Source organism: Cupressus sempervirens, chromosome 5 (genome assembly GCF_028749045.1).
Source record: "Cupressus sempervirens isolate cs-2001-9-10 chromosome 5, ASM2874904v1, whole genome shotgun sequence".
NCBI classification, from domain to species: domain Eukaryota; kingdom Viridiplantae; phylum Streptophyta; class Pinopsida; order Cupressales; family Cupressaceae; genus Cupressus; species Cupressus sempervirens.
This window is the reverse complement of record NC_143122.1, coordinates 81,853,957-81,859,374: the sequence shown is the minus strand read 5'-3', so window position 1 is coordinate 81,859,374 and position 5,418 is coordinate 81,853,957.

The following is a 5,418-nucleotide window of genomic DNA, read 5'->3' as shown; positions in this document are numbered from 1 at the left end:
TCCTTTAGTTTTGCCTTCACAAACTTGACCTTATCAAGATCTTCAATATCTTCATACTCAAAGTACTCCTCCAGTTCATCGATCTAATCAATTAGCCCCTCTGGGTTAAGATTTCTCAAAAATGTGGGAACTTCAAACTTAAGTCTTTTTCCAATCTTGGAGCTGACCCTAAAAAGCTTCTCTCCTTTGGGTTTAGAACTACCTTTGCTCTAGTATTTTCTTCTACTTTGTCCTCATCCTCGCTTTCATCTCTTATGGGAAGATTTATTCCTCTATGCATTTGTTTTTCCAATGCTTTCATTTGTCTTTGGAGGGCTCAGAAATCCTGAGGTGTAACACCCACAACTCTTCTACCACACTCTCTTCGTAGATGCATTTTCACACTTTTGCTAAAACCCTAGTGCAAACTACCTCACAATCAGTGATTTGTCTACACACTCAGCCCAAACCATAGTCCTAGTGTGAACTACCTCATAGTTGGCAATCTTTCCACACACTCAAGAACTTTAGCTCTCATACCATTTGACGAAGGGTGCTTCCTTTAATACCATAAAATCATAATAGAAATAAAGTAACAAAAAAAAATGAGAGAACAAAATATGGACTTCTTATTTGTGCCAAAAATGTAGAATTACAAAATTCATAAGTACAATATGCTAACCACATGGATGCCTTCATTACAATAAATTGCAAGACAAGCTATGAACTATCACCCAAAGCTGTCCTAGATAATGTTTGGGCCTACCTTAAATAGGTAATTTTATGCCACCCAAGAAGGTTCTAGATGCTCAAACTTAATACCTAGGGCTGATAGACCCTAACAATACATATAGAGTCAGCTATATACATTTTTCACAAATTATTTTAGATATTTCAGTAATCCAACTTCAGAAGGCCATAACTCTTGAACTGTTACTCCAATTGGCTATTATAGCCACTTTTTAGAAATGCCAGCTCCTGATCTACAGGCTTGGAAGGGCATAGGCACCCTTCCATTGATTTTTTAGACCTCACCTGGGTACTCTAAGGCCTCCAACAATGAGCCTAAAGATTTTTTTTGCAAATCTTTTCATTAAAAATCCACAATAACTTCTCTGATAGTTGCTTGAGCAATGAGATTTTTATGCTAGGCTTACAAATCTAAAATAAACCTCCTTGTAGAAAATGAGAACACTCTAAGCTCATATGACAAACTTACTAAAAATAGCAAGTTCTGATAAATAGTAACCACCCTGTCTACTAGTCCTTATTAAAATAGAAAAGGCTGAAATAAAAATATTTTTGGGTGATGCAAGATTGCTCTTACACCCAAGATGCACCTACATCAATCTAATATCATGGACCCATGCACAACAAATGAGTCTTCATCTTCTCCTTCCAAATATCATAGTTGGCCTCATTGAATCTTGGACTATCCTTCCTGAAAATATTTTCCATTGATCTCCTAAAGTCATTAAGCTTATTCTTCAAGAACCTGATGCTTTGATACCAAATGTTAGAATATATAGTCCACTAATATAACTAAGAGGATAGGGGGTGGGGGGGTGGGGTGAATCAGTTATACAACTAATATCACAATTAACAACTTTAAAAAATCTTAACCATATGAGTAATATAATCTAAAACCACAACAAGATACTCATACACAATAACACCAGATATGTTAAAACTAGGGAAACCCTTGATCAGAGGGAAAACCCCAATGGGGATAGTACCTATAAAAAGATGTACTAATATAAATATTCCTTATTAGAGGATAGACCCTGTTAGGAGTCTGTTACAACATTCAATACATATGAGTCCCTGTTAGGAGACTTTGAATCTGTGTTAGGAGATTCCAACCCTATTAGAAGTTGTGCCAACCCTATTAGGAGTTGTGGAAGACAGCTATACCCACTACCCAAATAGCTTCAAGGTCAAGACCAATGAACTCACTGTCCAAATGATCTCTATATTATTCCTTTCAGAATAATAGAATCAAAATGTACCTCTTTCCTCTATCTCTATCCTGTCAACTGGACTCCTACTCCTTTAGATCTTGTAACTAGATTTTATATTATGCATCCAATAATCTCTTGAATTGCTTACTCACACTTAGTAATCATTTTTCTTCTTTTCGCACTTCACACTTCTTGCAACAATAGATACACTACAACACACTTTACAATCAAGAAAAACATGTTTCCTTTATACCATATCTTCATAATAATTTCTTGAGTTGGTCTTGAGGCTTTCCCAATTAATTAAAATAGGATTTTTAATTAATTATAATTAAAATAGCACTATCAGCTCATAGTCTATACAAAAGTTCACACGTGCGATACTAAGGCTTGTACAGTTATTGACATCATCATCTAACTATCCTCTATCACTGCCTAACTACACATCTCTTCATTACATCCCAGATGTAAGATAACCAACACAAATTAGGAATTGCTTTCTCAATACTTTTTCTCTGAACTACTCTCTATAAATTAGGTACTACTTCGGTATGACTTTGACTTAGAATCTACACACTTAACCATGCCATTAGGACACTGTGTTGAAAATCTCCATATCTGTGCATGACCAAACAATCAAGTCATTATCCATACCATCAAGATCTCTGTCTGCTACTCTACTAGTCTTTACAAAAACAATATTATGTTGACATCAATGAAAAACATAGTCATGAATGCAACATATCAATACACTCCATTGCTCAAGATACTCCCCCAATGTAGTATCATCAACATTTATGCTAACATTAGTTATTGTTGCTAGGTTCTATTGGATATTTTTGGGTTCAATTGATGTCAATATCTCTATTAGATTTGTGGTTTCCTATCTATGATCACTAATAATTTTTTTATCAAATTGGGCTCCTTATCCAAAATAATTTACCAAAATATGCAAAATAAGGATCCAATTGATTTGCAATAAAATTACTTTTGTCTAATATGGTTAATTTATATTCAAAACTTATTGGAATGACCACACAAACACAATTGTGAGGTCAAATCTTTCTCTAGACACTCCTACAAGCTATTATACCATCAGATCTAAAACATATCCCTCCAACAAATGAAGGAAAAACACTCTCAAGGCTATGTAGTGAATCCTATCACTCTAATACTATGTTTATAATCCTAAAAAGTTAGCACCAATTATTTTGGAAGCTCTAGGACATGTTGGGCCTCATTTTAGTAATTTCCTAGATTTTGAATGCATTTATGCTTGATTTGTTCTTTCTTATTGTTAAATTAGATCATACTATTATAATTTGAAATTCTTTATAATATATATAAATGCTCTAAGATTAGATTTGTCTTATGTAATAACACTAGAAAATTGATAAGAGAGGTCTTACATGTATTATATATGACATATGTTAAAGAGATGTGACCCCACACATACCTTTACACCTAAACAATACCACATCCACCAGTCGCATCAATTTGTTTGTCTAATCACATCGCACGATCAATGGTTTAGCACTAACTACTAAGGGACATCAAATATTAAGTGCATACCAATATAACTTGTGCCACATAACCCTTGATAACTCATGATATGTGTTTAGTGATAGGATATTACAATAAATTTTGGTTAAAGAAGGGAAGAGCTTGATGTGATAGGAATAGAGCCTGATGCAAGTAAAAATGTGACATAGTTGTTTGTGATGATTAAATCACTTTCAACTAAAATGAATGGGGGCCTACCATATTAGAAAGGGTGCAAACATAACCAAATCCTAAGGTGGACTTATGTGCCCAACATAAACTCAATGATTTTGATACATATAATTTAATCAAACATTTATTCTTTACATTTATACTTTATGCTTTATTTGACCTAAACTATGAAAAATTAACCTCCCTCTTAGTTAGGTAGGATAAATACTAGAAAAAGATACAACCTTAATGTTATATCAGCAATCATAATATTTTTTGTCAAAACATATTTATTATAAAAGGCCATGGTCTATTTGAGGAATTTAATCTACCATGCAAGATATCTTGTATTGTGGTCTACATGAACATCATGAGACATTCATCACAATAGAAGGACATGGTCTATTTAAAGAACTTCCACCATGGAAATTATCTTCTATTATGGTTTGCATGAGACATTCATGACAATAGAAGGCCATGGTCTATTTAAGGAACTTAATCCACCATGTAAAATATCTTCTATTTTAGTTTGCATGAGTGTCATGAGAATGCATCACAATAGAAGGCCATGGTCTATTTAAGGAAATCAATTCACCATGTAGAAATATACTCTATCATGATCTGCTTGGATATCATGAGATATTCATCATAATAGAAATTAAGTTATTGCAAGATCATCACCTTTCAATAACATCTACAAATACAAGTGATAACCATTTGGAATTTGTCACTTTCTTATGATGTACACAGGCCTCCTATGAAACAAAAGTAATTCATTAGTACAATAATCAAATATTTGAGATTCTTCTGAAACAATTTAACATACAAAGTTTTACCTTGAAAATGTTCCACTTTTAGAGGCTTGGAGTGGATAGAAAATGATTGCGAATTCCCTCTTAATCAAATATTACTTTAATTTTAAGAACATTTCTCTAGAATGGAGAATTATCTGAGTTCAAGTTTGGATTACTGACTTCAACAAAAGTAGCTTGGTGCTTAAGTTTGTTAGGATATATTTTTGTAGCATGCCCATAGTTGACACATCTGTCACATTGTACTATGGAGTAGTCACTTTAACTCTTGTGTGAATATTTATTGTTAAAGTACCCGCCCCTTTTTCTTTTTAATTTAGTGGTAAGAATATGAAGGCCTTCATTTTTGGATTCATTACTGATTCCTATGGATATTAGATTACATTCTTCTTGAATAGAGTTAGCCTTTAGTCAATCAAATTTAGGGAGTTTGGAATGAGCACATACTCCTTTTCTAAAAATTTTCCATGAGTTAGGAAGTCCATTTAATGTTACTATAGTTAACTCCTTACTATCATAGATGTGATCAATTGTTAAGAGTTGATTTCTTAATTCTGTTATCCTCATAAAGTATGAAGTGATGGTTTCTCTTTTATTCATTTTTACAGTAGCAAGTTGATTCTTTAGAGCAAGATGCCTACTAATATTGTTGATTTAAAAAATATCTTCAAGTCCTTTAAGCACATCATATACATAGTCCAACTTGGTGATAATAGGCAGTAAGTGATTTTTCACTCCATCCTCCAATAACTCCATTGCTCTGGTGTTGTCCTTTTCCCATTGATTCTCTTAATTGTCTTTCTTAGGTTTGGGAGAACTTACTATAGTTATTAGGTCATGTTTTTTAAGAATTAACATCATTTATATTTCCAAGCTTCAAAACTAGAAGAGCCTTAAAGTTTTTCGTCGAGTCTCATGTCGTTTACCATTTTGAAATAGTGTTGTTATTTCAA